Source organism: Macrotis lagotis, chromosome 3 (assembly GCF_037893015.1).
Source record: "Macrotis lagotis isolate mMagLag1 chromosome 3, bilby.v1.9.chrom.fasta, whole genome shotgun sequence".
Lineage (NCBI taxonomy): Eukaryota > Metazoa > Chordata > Mammalia > Peramelemorphia > Peramelidae > Macrotis > Macrotis lagotis.
In genome coordinates this window covers 237,448,865-237,467,780 of record NC_133660.1, presented here as the reverse complement: position 1 = coordinate 237,467,780, position 18,916 = coordinate 237,448,865, and the positions used below count along the sequence as shown (strand labels likewise).

Below are 18,916 nucleotides of genomic sequence, written 5' to 3'. Positions count from 1 at the left end.
AGAATGATAGACTGGTTTGGGCTAGATAAAATTGAATCGGGATAAATGCAAAGTTCTGTACTAGAATTTGAAAGGCCAGCTTCACAACTGCAAAATGAGGAAAGTTTGGCTATAAAATAGTGAAAAAGAACTGGCTATTTTAGAAGATGGTAAGGTCAGTGTGACATAGCCTATTGCTAACCTAGGCTGCATTGAGAGCAAAATATAGTGTCTAGAATGAGGGAAGCAATCTTTTGCTATCTTCTCCCTTGGTCAGGCTATAGATGGGGTATTTTAATTTGGGGTAATCACATTTTAGGAAAGAAATGTATGCATTAGAATAAATCTATAGAATGGCATTGAGGATTCCTTTTTAGTAGAGGTTGGACTAATTGGTCTTCATAATGGCTTCCTGTTCTAAGATTCTCTGTTCCTTGCCCAAGGTTGTACTTTCATTATGCAGTGAATTTCCATTCCCTGATAATCTTCCAATTTAATTTACTTGGTGATGCTACGAGGAAGTTTCCTACTCAGATGAGCATTGGTATAAATAAGGTATATTTTAATTTACTCTGCTTGACTTCTGACCCAGATTAGGAGCAAAGGGCCAAAGTGGAAAGAAGCCGATTGCAGATTGATTTAAGGAAGAGATGTTTCAAAGTGGACCGGGCTCTCTGAGGGACTAATGCGTTTTTATATCCCTAGAGGACTTCAAACACAGGCTGGAGGAACTAATCAAGAATGCTATGGAGGTGATTCATGTTTAAGTGAGTAGGGCACTAAATGAGGTCATTTGTAACTCATTTTATTATTCTGTGTCTTGATTACAAATTGAGATATTACATCATAATTAGTAGTAATGAGAAAATTTAAAAAGTCCAGAAATTCAAAAAGAAAATTTAAATAGAGTGATGTTTCCACATTATGATGAAAGAAAAAAAACTGATATTAGGAAAAATCACTGCTACCCTTCTCTTGAGTTAACAAGACTTGTGACCATGTGTTTCTATGCTCTTTGCACTGTAGCTTCTAGGAAAGCTTAATACATTCATGGTGGACAGGGTTTAAATGTTATTTCCTTAGTAATTTCACTTGTTTCCTATAGAGACAAATGCTTTGGAGTTTGGGGAAATATAGAGAATTGAAAATAATCTGATATATGCAGTAATGTTCATTTTATCATGGCTGGCAGTCTTATCTTTTGTGAAACTGGTATGAATGAGGCATTATTGATTTTCAGTTCAGTGCTGGATCATGTATTTTGCCTGGAGATCGAAGATTTTATGTCTTTTAAGTATTTCTTTGGACAGATTCTCTGATTTCCAGTGGCCTTAAAGCAGAAAATTCATGATTTCCTTTAAAGGAAACTTTACTACCTCTTTACCTGACTGATTTGTGTCATTCTCAGAATAATATTAACCTGGTCGTTGGATAGTTGCAACAGTTAGGCTCTAACACTGAGAGGATCTTTCCCTGAGACTTCAGGAGCTATAGTCGTCAATATTTAAATACCTTGATGTAATTTCAGAGTTTTTTTGCTATGTTTTTTCAAGGTAATGGGGTTAAGTGACTTGCCCAAGGTCACACAGCTAGGTAATTATTAAATGTCTGGGGTCAGATTTGAACTCAGGTCCTCCTGACTCTAGGGCCAATGCTCTATCCACTGCACCAGCCTGTAATCCCAGTTTTTAAAGATATCTATTGAATTCTATTATTCATGAACACAATACATATATTTGCATTTATGCATAAATCCAGTAAACTTTTAATAAATCATAGAAATAATAGAATCTTAGAGCTGGAAAGAACCTTAGAGATTATATAATCCAAACCTCCTCATTTATAGTGATGATAAAACTGAGGTCTGCAGAGGTAATATGATTTATTTAACATTATAGTTCTAATTCTATAATTTAGAGGGAAAGAATTTGAAACTGTGTCTTCTAACTTTTAAGTCCAGTGTTTTTTCCACTCTGACTTGATGCCATAGATCCTTAATCTTTCTTATACTTGTCTTATATTTAGTTGTCTAGCCTTTGTTTGAATACATCTAGTGACAGGGAACTCATTCTTTACTTTGTGAAGCTTATTCTATTTTTGTGCTATTCTGATTGTTGTTTCAGTAATGTCTAACTCTTCATGACCCCGTATGAGGTCTTCTTGGCAAAGATACTAGAGTAGTTTCCCATTTCCTTCTCCAGCTCATTTTACAGATGAGGAAACTAAGGCAAATAGAGTCAAGTGAGTTGCCCAGGGTCACACAGCTAGTTAATGTCTAGACACATATTTAAACTCTTGAAGATATATATATACACACATATTTATCTCTCTATCTTTGTCTCTGTCTCTGTCTCTATCTCCATCTTCATCTCCATCTCCATCTCTATCATTATCATCTCATCTATATCTATACCTTAGTATATGTATTCATATATGTGTATGTATTGTATAGTATATGATTATATGTATATATTGTGTATAATATGTATATATTATTATTTGTTCATATGTCATGTTGCTTCTCTTCACATTGCTATCAATGCACCTCAAGTTTGTGTTGGCATACATTGAAGATTAGAGTCTAGAGATAACATTGAGATCACTAAATCTAAACTTCCCATTTTATAAGAGAAGAAACTGAGGTGTCAAGAGGCAATGCCAGCTATTGGTGGAGCTTGAAGAAGACCTGAGGAAGATTTGGCATTTCAATGGAGCTTAGGCAGAGTGATAAATTTAGAATGTTGATATGAAGTAACGGCATGATTTTTAGTTAAATCATTATATCCTCTACCTATTGCACATATCACAGAACCATAGCCCATAAGGAAATGCTTCCCAATGTTCAGGCTATTCAGGAGTAGATGGATAGGTTGCTTCAGTGGCTGTTGACACATTCTGTCAGGGATGCTAAAGCTATGATTCCCATAGGTGGGCAATAGGTCTGCATGCTTATTTCTCAACTGTTGAACTCTAGTGTCTTTTGTCATTTCGCAAAGCTTTCTACATCAGAATTTTGTGAAGTGGCAAAAAATTACTAGAGGTCAACAGTGCTTCCGTATTTTACATTTAATAAAGCATGTCCTTCACATCCACCCAAGGAAGCACTCAAGGTAGATGCCATTATTCATCTGAGAAAACTAAGTCACTTTGTTCTGAGGTCACATGGCTTGGAAATGACAGGTCTAGGACCCAGACCTGGGTCTCTTGATTAACAATATGGTTTTCATTAAGTTGTACTGCTTTTCTGCCCTCAAGGAGCTTACAGTCTAATTTGGGATATGTGTGATAAGATGGATACACTTGAGAAAACACTGTATATAGTATATAGATATTCCCTGAGTATGGGGCGGTTAGGTGGCACAGTGGATAGAGCATTGGCCCTGGAGTCAGGAGTACCTGAGTTCAAATCCAGCCTCAGACATTTAATAATTACCTAGCTGTGTGGCCTTGGGCAAGCAAAAATAATATTCCCTGAATGTGTGTGTGTGTGTGTGTGTGTGTGTGTGTGTGTGTGTGTGTGTGTGTATAGGCTAGATTCTGTGGCAAAAATTGTGATTACTATAGACTTTGAGAAGAAAAAGAGAGATAGTCAGGAAAGTCTTTTTTTTTTTTTGTCTGAGAAGTGAAGTTTGAGTATACCCTTAAGAGTGAGTAATGTTTGATTAGGGGGAGGTGTAGGAAAGATTATTCCTCTCAAAGTGAGAAGAAACTCTGATGGAAAAGATAGAAACAGGAATGAATTTCTAGGACAATGAGGAGACTGGCCAGTTTGAATCAGATGGATCAGGTCATGGGACTTAGATTTTTAAAGAGAAAGATATAGAAAGGACAAGTACTGAGAAAAAGAGATGAGTCTGTTAGACACACAAAAATTTCAATTTCTTAAAGGGAAGCTTGATTTACCCTATTAACCTCCATGTAGATGGCCCTATGGAAATGATTAAAGCTACAAGTGTGCAGTTCACATTTCAATCCTATGATGGACAAAGAGGAATTTGGGGAAGTCTTGTGCCTGACTTGCAGCATGTTATTACAAAATTCCTGGGCTAAGATGAAATGACATCATTGGCAAATATTCTCATAATAATAATAATAATAATAATAATAATAACTTATATTTTATAGTACTTTGAGATTTACAAAATGCTTTCTTCATGATAACCATGGGAGACAGACTGCACAAATATTATTCCCATTTTACAGATGATCAAACTGATGCCAAGAAATGATTTAATGGCTTTCCCATGATTATACAGCTGGTGTCATAGGTGGCCTTTGAATTCAGGTTAAGTTCCATGCTTCATCTACGGTACCACACTGGCAAAATTAAATTTACTAAAATGAACATGGTGGGACATCTGGATGTAATTGTGTTCTTGAAATGGGGATCAAGGTGTTCACTGAAGATGAGGCATGCAGGAATGGGAAAACAACCAAATTCTTGAATTTCCAACTCAGAAAATATTTATTTAGCATCATGTATGACCAGAACACTAATGTTAGTCTTTAAGGGTACAAAGATGATAAGCATCACAGTTCCTAGACTCATGTAGTATACAGTTGGTAGTTCTATGAATCAAATCAAGAAAGTCAAAAGGGGGGTTAGGGTGTGGAAAAATGATTAGATCAATAAACAGTTTAGGAAACTGGTACATTAAAACCAAGAGATATTCTCAAAGCTGCGCTGCTTATGTAACTTAGAATATTTTTGGATTTCAAACACATATAAAACATTAAATTCATAAATGCTCCATAAGATACCAAAGGCTTTTGAAATGTGGGTTAAGACCTGGTTTACTCTGCCATCATGGTGGTACAAAAATGACTAGCTCATTAATCAATATTCCTTGTGCCTCTTTGTTGATATTCTCTCTGCCTCTTCTATTTCTCAGTCATGAACTATAAAATGTATATTTAATGAACCCTAGGGTGCAGAACACAATCATTTTGATGAAAGATTTTGTATGTCATATAAGAGTATTGCTTCTTAATTGATTTTTATTTATATTGTATTTGGAGTCCAACAACTGAATGCAAATGCCTTGTATTATTTGATTTTATGTTCTAAGAATTATAAGACTTTTTATTACATTATGCAACATAATGTTCTTAGTTGAGTGAATTTTTGAATTTAGAGGTAACTTTTAACTTCCAAAAGTATTCTCACCTTTTATAGAAACTACAAAGAAATATGAAAAGATAAATGGTAAGTAAAAATCTTTTTCTTTTGGTTCAGCGTTCTACATTTAATAAATATTTATTTAGTCCTTGGCATGTAAAATGTGGAACAGCTAGGTTGAACAATAGATAGAACCCTGCTTCTAGAGTCAGAAGGACTTGAATTTAAAAAAAGCCTCAAACACTTGCTAGCTGTGTGACCCTGGATAAGTCATCTGACCTTTTTCCTTTATTTTCTCATCTGCAAATGAGCAAATCCCTCCAGTATCTTTGCCAAGAAAACTTCAAATAGGATCACATAAAGTCAGATGTGACTCAACAATAATGACATTGTAAAATGCTCTGTATTAGGAATTGATGATGCAAAGATAAATAACATTTTCTATTGTCCATGAACTTAGAAATTAAAAAGAGGAAGTAAGACCTGCATATGGGTAAATAGAAAACAGAGATTTAGAACTATTTGAGTGGCCAGACCTAGGGGTAGTCATTAAAGGTTTCATAATATTAAAAGGAGGCCTCCAGTTGAGTACAGGAATCTGTACTTTGCCCTATGCTGTTTAACATTTCTATTAATAACTTGGATACATGCAGATGGAAAATTTTGGAAGGAGAATTAACATTTTGGAAGGCTTTGAATTGAAGCAAATTCGATGAAATTTAAAGAGAATGAATATTAAAGTCTTATTTGGGTTAAAAAATCAACTTTTCAAGTATAACATGGAGAAGATGTGACTAGCTAGCAGTTTATCTAGAATTTGGGGTTTTAGTGGTCTGTAATTCAGCCATGTTAAGTACCTATTATGTGGGTAGTAGGCATCATGCCAAGACCTGGAGGTAGGGTGGGCAGGAAACTAATTTCATCCTAGACTATAGGGAAAGACTATAAAGTATAAGGGAATATTAGACTTTCATCTTTAGACTCAGTCAGATCATATTTGCAATGATTAGAGCTATCTACAAATGGAATGGACTGCCTCTGGAGTGTGGGGGGGTTCTTCCTCTCCTAAAAGCTTCAAGCTTACTTGAATGACTGCTTGTCTTGCATCCTACTCTCTACAGAAGGCTTTTCCTGACCCTTTTGGCTAGTTCCTCCCCTATACTTTGCAAATGTCTTGGAAATGTTGATTTTCATTTCTTCATTAAAATATGAGCTTTGAGGAACATACTAAGCATTTAATTAGTGATTATTGATTGATTGATAGAGGGAATTTTTCATGTCTAGATTGAAGTCAATATCCTTTGAGTGCCCTTGCAACTTTGAAATTCTCTGATTCTATGACAAGGATGATATAAAAATGCCATAGGATACGATGTGGGAAAAGTCATTTATAGCTACAAGAATTAGATCATGCTTTATAGGATTTGAGTTGGGTCTTGTAGCATAGTAGTTTTAACAGCTAAATTTTTCTGGTGGGGGGGAGTAAGGCATTCCAGGCATAAGGAAGAACATGAGTATCCCAAAGATGGGATGAGAGTAGTTCAGCTTTACTCTGATGTAGAATTCATGGAGGCAATGATGGGTCTGGCATATCTTGGAAGGATCTTCATCTTTATATAGAAGACAAGGAGTCATTCAAGCTTTTGAAAAGTAGAATGGTATGTTGATAACAATAATAATAAAAACCAACATTTATATAGCACTTAAGGTGTATATAACATACCTGTTAGAGAATGGAAGTATCAAACCCAAACTTTCCAAAGTACGAGGGAACTCCAATCAGTCAGCACATCTAGGAAGAATCAGAGAAGAAATGGCCCAAAGTTATTGTGATTACTAGTTAGGAGTTTATACATGAGCAATAACACTAGGAAAGGTGAGGAGGGAATAAAATTGACAGGACTTAGTATATATCTAAACAAGGAGAAAAGAGAAAATGATTCTAGTTCCATTTCCTTGGCTTATTATTAATATTATTTAAGATTTATAATGAAGATGGGAGTATATGTGTGATATTTTTATTTTTTCCTCTTTTATTCATAAGAGTACATTTGGTTTTGGATCTAGTTCCTGTCTCTGATTATTCTTGTCCAGAAAGAAAGAGGCAAGAAAAACTTGAAGGTTTTAGGCTTTCATAAACCTGTGACCATTCTTCAACAAACCTCATAAACCATCTTGTGGAATCAAGTGGAAGAGGTAGTGCTCCTTTCTTTCCATTGGGCTATTCATGAAATGGTATATCCTTCTAGAGCCTTTGTCTTCAGCATTTAGAGCTGTTAAGTCATTAATTATAAGGCTGAAAAAGAGGATCAGTACTGAAAGTTATGAAATGTATGAAATTTTCACCAATCAGCATTTAAAGTTGTGTCTTCTTACTTCAAAAGTTGATAGCTTCATTGCTAGTCATGTAGTAGAAGGGGCAATAGAGTCAGAATACCTAAGGAAGGGGTTGAACTAAACTATATCTAAGATGCTGTAATGCTCTCAAATTCTATTAAAGCTCATGAATACACAGAATATTAGGACAAGAAAGGACCTTAAAAGTAGTCTCATTCAGGTCACATTACAGAAATCCCCATGTAGTGTTTCTGGAAGACAATTCTTCAGCTCTAGTTACCAATATTGTTGGGCTGTTTGCTATATCTTGAATATATTCATTCCTCCATGGGAGAACTCTGATTGTTGGAGAGTTCTTATAGTGATCTAAAAATATTAATTCCTTATAACTTCTACTCATTAGTTCTAAACCCTACTTGAGAAATAAGATGGGGATATAAATTCCTTTCTTTGTTATACCCCTTCAAAATATTTGCAGACAAAGCTGTCTTATCTCCCTTTTTGACTTCTGTTACTGAGGCTAAATGTTCCCGCTCCTTGCAAGCTGCTTCTTATATGCCATAGTTTCTAGATAAAATGACAATCCTGACTGATCTGAGTTTTTCAGCATTTTTAAAAAGCATTAATCAGAATTGAATATAATACTCCAAATGCAGACTGATTAATGTAGGAATGCAAGGCTTCTCATCCTTTAATACTTATAGTACTATTAATATAATTAAAAATTATGTTGCCTTTTTAAAAGTAGTTATGCTCCAGACCCATATTAAAAGCTCATGGTCAGCTAAAGTCTCTAGATCTTTTTTATATGAATTACTTCAGAATCACTTCTTGCCTATTCTGTTTTCAGTTTCTTGATTCTAAAAAATCTAAAGGCATCCTAACAGCAGAAGGGAGAAACAGTAATTCACAGAGAAAAATTTACAGGAAGAGAATTAAACAGCATAATTCAAAATCACAGATTTATATACATACATGTTCAAAATACAGGGATCAGGTAAATTAGAGATTCCCATTCAAGGAGGCACATTTAATCTATGCATCACTGAAACCTGGTGGTATAAGACATGGTTTGAATTTGATTCTGGAAGGGTAAAAACCTTATTTACAAAGATCAAAATAGATGAAAGCGAGATATGGGATAACATTCTATATTAAGAATATATACTCATTTTTAGAAACATGGAATTTGAGAGGGGGAAAAACATGGTAAGTTTTTGAATGAGGTTTAATGAAGAAAGAAAATGAAGTGATAGTATTATAGATACTATAATATACTATATTATACTATATTTACTATAGATTATCTGGGCAGAGGATTAGTTGAAGAATTAGTTCTTTAGTTGAGAAATGTGGAAAACAGACTGCAAAAGTCACAGAATTCAGTGGTTGTCTAGTTTGCTAACCCATGAAAATAACCCCTGGTGTCACATACTTGTGGTTATTTAGCTTTTGCTTGACGAACATCAGTGAAGGAGATATTATTCCATTTTTGGATAGCTCTAAGTATTAGAAAGTTTTCCTAACATCAAGTTTAAATCCCCCTCTTTCCAATTTTTACATATTACTTCTTGTTCTGCCCTCTGGAGACTAAACAGAAGTTTAATTCCCCTTTTCACATGACAGTCCTTCCCATACCTGAAGATAACCAATATGTCCCATCTGAATCTCTTTCTACATGATACACATCCCTCTGAACTCTAGCTGATCCATGACATTAACTCAAGACTTTTTGACATCTTGGTTGCCCTCTTTTGGACAACTTAAATTGTGGGGCACAGAATTTAGTACCTTAGTCCCTTATCTGACCTAGGCAAAGTGCAGAGATTAGAAGTAATGTCTCTTAATGGTTTTCAAAATTGCATTAGCTTTTCTTGGCTTCCAGGTCATGCTGCTGGGTCATATTGGATCTGAAGTCAACCAAAATCCTCGGGTCACTGGATTGGAAATATGAAATTGTAGTGATAGGGAATTTCAACTGTCTAGCCATTTGTGGGTAATTTCTCTCTGTCCAAAACTAACTTGCTTTAATAATAATTTCATCCTTCAGAATTAACAGGCCATGACAAGGGAAACTGTTCTAGTCCTGATTCTACCAACCAGGAGGATCTGATTGCAGAAGTAGAGATGCCAGAAACCTTAGGAACAAGTGCCCTCTCTGTCATGGAGCTTATAATAGAGAAGATGTGCATTTGATGTGTATCCTAAATTTTGAGGAGATTGTATTTCAAAGGGTTCAGATAAAGGATATTTAAAACCTAATGAAATAAATATTTTGAAGGAGGAGTTTATCCCTGGAAATAGGTAGTTCTAAAGAATTAAATTCTAAACATACAAGATTAAATGATTCCAAAGGGGATGAAAAAGGGTGGACACCAGAGAAACTGATGATGGATACATGGGAAATTCTTTGACAAACTCAGATTTTAGAAAGGCATGAATAGAAGATGGAATGAGGGGCAAGAAGTTGAGGAGGAATGCAAAACGGTCCTGTGATAATTGTATCTGGAATGCTAAACTCAGAATGAACTGAGGTGAATAATAAACAAAAAATGTTAGAAAAGTGATTTTTAAGCTATGATGAAGGCAAAATGAGAATCAGAGAAGCCAATACTTAAGAGTTCATCAGATGATAGATTTAGAAATGAAAGGAACCTCAAAAACGATATAATCCAGTCCCTTTCATTTTTCAAGTGATGAAACTGAAACCCAGGGAGGTTAAGTGAATTGCCCAAGGTCACCACAACATTGTCTGGGAAGGATTTGAATCTAGATCTGACTCCAGAATAGTGGACTTCCCACTGCGTCACACTATCTCTTGACATGCTGCTATTGAAGGATGATTTTTTTTTAAAAATTGAATTATTCTCTTCTTATTTTGATTCTATTTTCTCTTTCAAGGAAAGTGATCTCTTGACAAAATAGTTTAGCAGGATGTGACATCCAAAGATAAATAAGGAGATGGGTCACACAACATCATGCCCTCCTCAATGAATTTAAAGCAGCAAGACTAGATGAGCTGCTTCCTGTTTTTGTTCAATAGTTTCAGTTGTGTCTGCCTCTTCATGACCCCATTTGGAGTTTTCTTGATAAAGATATCAGAGTGGTTTTTCCTTCTCCAACTCATTTTACAGATGAGGAAATCAAAATAAACAGGGTTACATGTCTGGCCCACTTAGTAAACTAGTAAGCATCTGAGCCTGGATTTGAATTTAGGAAAATATCTCCCAGCACCAGCTCTCTCCACTGTGCCCCCTCCCCAGCTGTCTTTATTACATGGTAGGCATTTAATAAATGCTAGTTAATTGATTGCTCTTAGAATCATACTCAGCACAGCAAAATGTTCAGGAATATGAGAATTGTGGCAACTGAGACCACCTGAAAAAATAGCAGATTCATGCCTCTGGATACACGCTCTCCCTCTTGCATATGCTTGTTGAGTAGATTGGTAGGCATCATCCAGAACCTTTTAAAGTATAATGTTTCTTTCTGTATTTATTATTATTTGGTATGTGTGTTTATGTTTATAATTAAATTCACACAAGTTAAAAGCTTATACATGACTCTAGGTCTAGCATGACGATCACCTTCCTCATTCTTTACCATATCCAACTTTAATCCAGTCTAGGATTGCATTAGTGTTTTAGGTTACCGTGTTGGGCTGTTGATTCCTGTTGAGCTTGTGGGCCACTAAAAGTCTCAGTTCTTTTTTCAGTTGGTGCAGTGGATGGATGGATGGATCTGGAGTCAGGAGGACCTAAGTTCAAATCTGACCTCAGATATTTACTAACTGTGTTACCCTGTGCAAATCATTTAACCTTTGCCTCTGATTTCTCATCTATAAAATGGGGATAATAACACCAGCCTCACAAAGCTATTGTGAGGGTCAAATGGGACAATAATTATACAGTGCTTGGTATAGTACCTGGAAAAATGAAGTGCTGTATAAATGTTAGGTTATTATTATTACTATCGCTATTATCATATTTTTGAAATTGATCTCCTGGTTCCCACTAGACTTCTAATCGATAACTTAGTTGAGTATAATAAACATTTTTCATTTATTTTTTCTCATAGTAACCATATCATATTCATCTACTTTATTTAAGTGAATAAGTATCTCATTTTAAAGAGACCCAAGACTAGCCCCATTTTATCTACAACTGTTTAAAGGAATAAACTGTCTTTCATGAGAGATTTAAGGATTTTTTAAGTATAATTTTGATGTTCAAGTTATTGTCACCTAATTTTATAATTAAACTTAAGATCTGATTCCATTGAATTTTGCCCTGGTCAGGATGGTTTAAGAGTATATAAAATGAGAAACAATGATTACTAAAAACTAGCAGGACTTTTGGATGATAGCTATGAAAAGGGGTTTCTTTCAAGTCAATTCATCCTCACTTGGTAATCTCATCAGTTTTTATGTATTCAATGATCATATGATGACTTGGGCCACCAATTACCTGTTAGGCATATCCAACTAGATATTCCAAGGGCATCTCAAACTCACCATGTTCAAATAAGAACTAATTTTCTCTTCCTCCTCCTTCTACATTTCTCTATTTCTCTCAGGGGTACTGCCATCTTTCTGGTCATCCACTTTTACACCCTCTTTGTTATCCTTAACTTTCTTTTCTTCTCTTTACCCTACCATCCCATCTGTTGTCAAGTCTTGTCAAAACTAATTCTACAACATCCCTTGTACCTGTTCCATTCTTTCCATTTGGCCATCCCTCCTGTTCAGGAGACCACCTCTTGTCTGAAGCATTGCAGTGGTCTCCTGTTTGATTGCTTTGTATCCATCCTCTCCCGACACCAATGTGTTTTACAGCACAGCCTCTAGATATTCCAAAAGCCAAGGCCTGACCATATGTTGCTCCCTTGATCAAACAGCTCCAAAGACTCATTACTTTTAGTACAAAATATAAAGACCTTTGTATTTTAAAAATCCTTTGTTATCTGGTTCCTACCAGTCCAGGTGTATCATACCCTCCTCCCTTTTAGATCTAACTTCATGCACTTAATGGTTAGTTGTGGGACTCTGGACAATCATGTTACCCTTTGGGAACTAGTTCCTTCTCTGTTAAATGGAGGAACTGGATGAGATGCTCTTTAAGAGCTCTAAATTTATGGTTCTGTGAATCACATAGTCTCTATTCCTACTTGCTCTTCTGGGACACATTTCCTTCCCAGTCTTCATGTATTTATGCATGATTGGGATATTGGGATGCATCCCCTTCCCACCATGCTCTTAGAACCCTGAGCTTCTTCCCAAGCTCTCTCTTATGAGAGTCCCCACCTCCCTTCTCCACAGACCGGGGGCAACTCAGCCCCTTCAAAATTACTCTGTTTTGGATTTACTTCTGCGGGTCTATGTTTTTTCCCCAGTAGAATGTAAACTGCTTGAGAGCAGAGATTGTTTTGGTTTTGTCTTTGTAGCCCCAGAGCTTGGCACATAGTTAATAAATGTTTATTGATTGATTGAGTTGTTCTAAGGAGAGTATTTTATTAAATGCAATAAAACACAAGTTATTGCAAGATGATTTGTTCATTTTCATCATCACTGCTGCTTTTTTGTCACTTTCATTGCCATTATACTCCGGAAAGCTCAATTTTAGGCAGAACTCTGGTTTTGTGGAAGCCTATAGGGTAAATCATCTCAGTATAGTGGAAAGACTTGGAGTTAGAAAGCCCTGTTTATGACAGATGCTCACCAGCTTTGTGAGGCAGCAATGTTCCCTAACTTCATTAGTATGGGGAGATAGTACTCTTACTTCTACCTCATAGTGGGCATTTAATAAATACTTGTGGATTGGATTAGATTGGATTGGATTGATTGGAACTTCAAAATGATATAGAAAGAAGAGTTATTTTTGCTTTTATAGTCTTATTTTTGTGTTCATTAAAAAAACTAAGTCCTGAATTTGCTTTTAGCTTAATCTTAGCTAATGAATTGATGGAAATACTATTGGACCAGTTATTGTTAGTGAGTTACTATCCCCTGTTTCTGGTATTGCTTTTAAAATGGTCCAGCTGAGTTCATCCAGATATCATAAAATAAAATGGAAGGCAATAGTTCAGGCTTTGCTCCATTGAGGTTGCAAAGTTTTGCTTGAGGGATATCTTCTGGAATGTATTTGGTTCTGGTAGCTTAGATACAGCATTTTACGATAAGTTTCTGCCTGACTGGGAGGTAGGTGTTGGGTATCACCACCCCCCATTTTACAGCCCAGAAGATTGAGGTGGCTTGTCTGGGAACCCTGCCCACTGCTCAGTGAAGGAGATGTGGGAGCTGGCTTGGAGCCTGCTCCCCTCATGGGACCGGCCCGAGGCTGGGAAGCCCATTGAGGAAGGAGCTCACTGTATGCTGCTCTCTTCCGGGCCTTATTATCTATTTTTAATCAGAGAATGTTAGTTGCTGTGGTGACTTTGACAGAAATGGTTGATCGTTCATTTAAAGTTTGACAGCTGAGCGCCTCTTATTTTAGTGAGTTTAGAGTGTACTTGAAAATGGTTTATTTTAAAATTGGAAAAGGATGGAGCTGAGAATTCTTGAAATGGAGCTCAAGCCTTGTGTCTTTTTCGTTTCTGCCTTTGGCAGCAGCTCCCCTTGTATAAACATATAGAATATTGACTTTTAAAAAAACCAACTTGGAAGTTGTCTCTCTACTTTTAAATTATGTTAACATCCTTAATTTACTTTCATTTTCAGAGATTTGTTTTTTGGAAATTTTTAAAAATTTTCATTTTGAAATAATGTAGGCTTAAAATTTTAGATTTTCTACGGCAATGGGGTTAAGTGGCTTGCCCAAGGCTAGGTAATTATTAAGTGTTTGAGGCCAGATTTGAACTCAGATACTCCTGACTCCAAGGCCAGTACTCTATCCACTGCACCACCTAGCCGCTCCGGCTTAAAATTTTAAATAAAATGTTTATTTTTCTCTTTAAAAAGATTCTTCATAGTCCAGGGGGCTGATTAGTTCAGCTATTATAAGGATTGGGGATGAAGTCAGAGATTTAACTGGCATGGGAAACTGCCTTATAAGTAAAGTCCCTCTACCAAAGCAGATTGGCATCTTTTTGTCTTAGATTCAGCTTTCGTGGATCAGAGGAGAGACTTGACCCCTAGGTCTTTCCATTAATTATGGGTCACATCTAAAATTTATAAAATCTTTTTCTTATCTCAAACATGTGAAATACTAAATATAAAATGTGAAATAAAAGTATTAAGTACAAAAATTTAAGTATTTTTCTTCATTTTAAAAAAAATTAATAGATCTTTCTTCTAAGAGGCATAGAAAGGTGACTTGCTTAAGGTCACTTGGCTGCTGGTGGCAGATATCTGAATTTAGCTCATTTTTTCTGATTTCAAGTTCAGTATTCTTTCTGCTGTAGCAGACTTTCCTTCCGGAATGTGGAAAGTTTATGTTGATTTTTATTTACAGCCTTCAAATTCAGGTGATTCATATTTCTTAAAATGCAGTTCTACATTGGCTTCTTTCCACAACATATATGTTTCTGTATTTTTCTGCTTTTGAAAAATGTTGGCCATGGAACATTTATGAGTGTTCAAATCAGTTTTCAGGTTAGACAGAGGCAGATTATAGACCTCCCTTGTGGGAAGATTATATCTTCTGTAGTGTTATCAACTAGAGACCCAAATCTTTGTATTTGTTTTTCCTTTTCAGCAAAGGACTTGAGGCCTTAGGTAAACCAAATGGACTGGGGCATGAAATTTGTTGAAAGCTGTTTCCTAGCAACATTCTGATGCTTCCTGTAAATAAGTACTTGACATTCACCTCGTTATTTTCCTTTCTCATAGCCATGGTTTCCAAGAATAATAGTATACCTTAGCTACATGCAAAAGGGCAGAGAAGTCTTAAAATTCCCTCCATCTCTTCAGCCCTCTTTGATGGAAACATGAAGATGGCCCTTATTTGGTAACAAAATTTCCTTTGACCTAATTTATATATTTTATTTGAGAAAATGTTGGAGTCTTCATATATATATATACATATATATATGTATATATATATACTAGGCCTGTTTTATATATATATATATATATAGTGTCTGTTTTATATATATTTATATATATTTTATATATAATATATATATATATATATATATGCATGTACTGAGCCTGTATGGTTTTCCAAATTTGATAAGGAATATTCATTTTTCATATTGTTCTGAGGTTAAATGACAGTTTAGGTATATATATAGTGCTAAAGCATTTAAAATTACATTACTACAACTTAGCCAGCTAATGTCTCCAGTGTGTAAATTATTTTGAGTGTGGTGGTGAATTATCTCTTTCAAGTCCTACAGTTCTTTTGAATGTATCTTAATTGATTCATCGTTATTTGTAAATTGACATACTGGTTTATGTTTCATTTGCTTTATCATGAGAAAATTAGTAACTTCTATGATCAGTCTTGATTAGAGAGCCAGAACGGAGTTAGAGGAGAGAAGAGTGAAGAAGCTTTGCAATGCTTTTAAATATTTTAAACTATTTGATTATTGAGAAGTCCCTTTCATTGAGACCAGTATTCTACCGGTGATACCTCATGCTTTTGATTCATATCTAGTCTGTGATCTCTGAAGAGTCAAATTTTTACACAAGCCAAATGACAATAGAAATACCAAAATCTCAAGATTATTGAATTTTAGAGTGGGACAGATCCTTAGGGACCATCTTTGCCAACCAAAAAAGAATCCTTAGTAACATATATCTGGTCATTCAGACTATGTTGAAAAGCTGATGATCTTCATAGTAATGATAGATCTGTGGTAGGTCTAAGTAGGCTATTATATTACTTATGTCTTAAAATAAACCAGCAATCCCTTATGCTATCATATGTATGATTAGAAAAGAATGTGAATAAGTTTCAGCTCAAGTTGAGAAAACACAGCAGGAATGCTATCCCTATGGGAGCCAGAGAATCTTAGGAAGGGCTTGGTGACAGTTTCCATGAGGGATAAATTGGAAATTAGAGAGGAATCACATCTATCTGGGTAGAAGGTTTAAGACTGATATGGTGAATTTAGTGTTCCCACTGTTGCAATTATGGCTCTGCCTCTTTGATTTCTGGTGGTGCTTTTTGACCAAAATCATAGAACCGAGTCCAAACATATTAAAAATCTTTAAGTTAAAAACAAGTGTAAGTGTTTCTTATGGCTTTGTATTCCTTGTGTTTAGCCCAAACTCTTCCTTGCACTAAGTATTTAATAAATGTTTTTAAGTTTGGTTTGGATTGGTTGACTTTATAACCAAATTTGTAGATTATCTGTTATTATATTCAAAAACTTTACATACATGACTTGGCTGGGGAGGTGCTGAAAAAGAAAAAAATTAAAATTAAAAAAAAACACAGGAGTATAAGTTTGAGTGTTGCTCTGGGATGGTCATCCAAGAGCACTTGAGTGAATGAAATTTGATACTTCCAAAATAACTTCATTGATGGAGAAAGGGATGATTCTGGTCAAAATTTTTAAACAATTGATCTTTAGTACATTTATTACTCAATTTCAGTATCTCCTTTCTTTCTCTCATATTTTTTTTCCTGTACCAAGGATTCAATTGCTTATGTACTGGCTCCTAGCTGTGGAGGATTGATACCTTTCCAGATTAGGACCCACTATCCAGGTTTGGTTTCTTAACCTCATTTCCTCTTATTCATTCACAGAATGAAAGACCTGAAAGGGACCTCAAAGAATATAAAATCACAGAATGAAAGACCTGAAAGGGACCTTAGAGTCAAACTGAGTTTTTCAGTGAGGAAACTAAAGCCCTGGGAGGTTAAATGACTTGCCCAAAATCACATACATAATAGGCATCAGAGACAGAATGCTGTTTGCTATATATCACAATTGGCTCCCATCTAGGTCAATTCTCTCATTTTACACCTGCTTCCCTTAGAGATGAAATTATTTTCCCAAGGCCATACGGTTAGTTGCAGAGCTGAAACATGATTCCAAATTCACTTTTACACTTTTGTACACACCCTCATGATTACATCATTGTGGGCACTCACTCAACTGATTTAAAACCATAACCCTTCCAAAATTCTCTTTAAGTTTTTAAAAATTATTTTTAATGAACAAAAGTGTCTTTTTTTATTCCTCTACCTTCCCATCTCACACAAAAGTTTCTAAGAGATTTGGATGGTGAAGCAAAATGAATCCTGCTATTGGTCATGTCCAAAAAAATCATTTTATTTTGTACTCTTAAGTCCCATCACTTGTCAGAGGAGATGGGAAACTATTTCATCCTGTATCTTCTGGAATCATGCTTGGCTACTGTGCTGACTAGAGTTTTAAGTTTTTAGAAGTTGTATGTCTTTATAATTTTTTTGAATTGTTCTCCTGTTCACTTTTCTTTATATCAGTTCATACAGGTCTTTCTTTTCCTGAGTTTTTTTAACTGTCCCCTTCATACTTTCTTTTAAAAAATAGTATTAAATCACATTGATATACGATAGTTTGTTCAGCTATTAATCAAATGATGGGTACTCCTTAGTTTCCAATTCTATGTCAGCATAAAAAAGGACTTCCATAAATATTTTTGCATTATATGTATCCTTTTCTTTTGCTTTGATCTCTTTAGGATAGACATTTAGTAGTGATAAAATGGATTAAGGTATAGGCACAGACTTTTGGAGCATAATTCTGGATTTTTTCATTTGCATAATGTCTCAACCAGTTAATCACAACACCAAAGTACTTAAATGTAACTGTTCTATAACAGTCCCTCCCTCCAACTTTGTCATTTTTCCATTTTTGTCAACTTTGCCAAACTTATGGGGTATAAAATAGCACCTCAATTTTGCTTTTTAAATGAAATACCTATAATCATTAGTGATTTTCATTTTTAAATGAATTTTGATAGTTTGATTTTCTTATTTTGAAAACTATTCTTTTCTTTTGGTTATTTATCAATTAGGGAATGACTCTTATTCTCATAAATTTATGGCGGTTCTGGATGGTTCAAAGAAATGAGATTTTTATCAGAGAAATTTGGTACAAAGTTCCCCTCTCCCCTACTTATGTCTCTCTTCTAATTTTTTCTTCTTAGAACTGTATGTACAAAAACTTTTAATTTGTTTTTAGTGGAAATTGTCCATTTTTTCTTGTGTGATTATCTTTGTTGGGTAATAGGTAATTTCTTATTTGTTCCTCTAATTTGTTTATAGTGTTACCTTTTATATTGTTGAAATTATTTTGACGAGGTGTTGGTTTAAACCTAATTTCTGGAAGCTGCTGTCCAGTTTCCCCAGCAGTTTTTATATAATGAGTTCCCTAGTAACAGGGGGCTTTGAATTTATCAAATGCAATGTAGCCCGATTTATTTGCCTTATATTTGTATACCTTATCAGTTCTGTTTTCTGACTTCTGTTTTCCTTAACCAAATTCTTTTAATGTTTAGTAGAATTTGAGATCTGGTCCTAATAGACACCCCTTTCCTTCTTACTTTTA

The 18,916-nt window shown here is 35.1% G+C and overlaps 1 protein-coding gene across 13 annotated transcripts in view; it reads left to right on the top strand.

Moving 5' to 3' along the window:
* STK33 (serine/threonine kinase 33) overlaps nt 1-18,916 on the top strand; it is a 234,528-nt gene that overhangs the window by 22,101 nt on the left and 193,511 nt on the right. The window contains exon 1 of one of the 13 annotated variants that reach the window (XM_074230239.1): nt 15,300-15,378. The exons of the other annotated variants lie outside the window; for them this stretch is intronic. The gene's annotated coding sequence lies outside the window, so the exon portion shown is untranslated. Of the gene's footprint in view, nt 1-15,299; nt 15,379-18,916 lie in introns of those variants that run through there. 13 annotated transcript variants of the gene reach the window in all.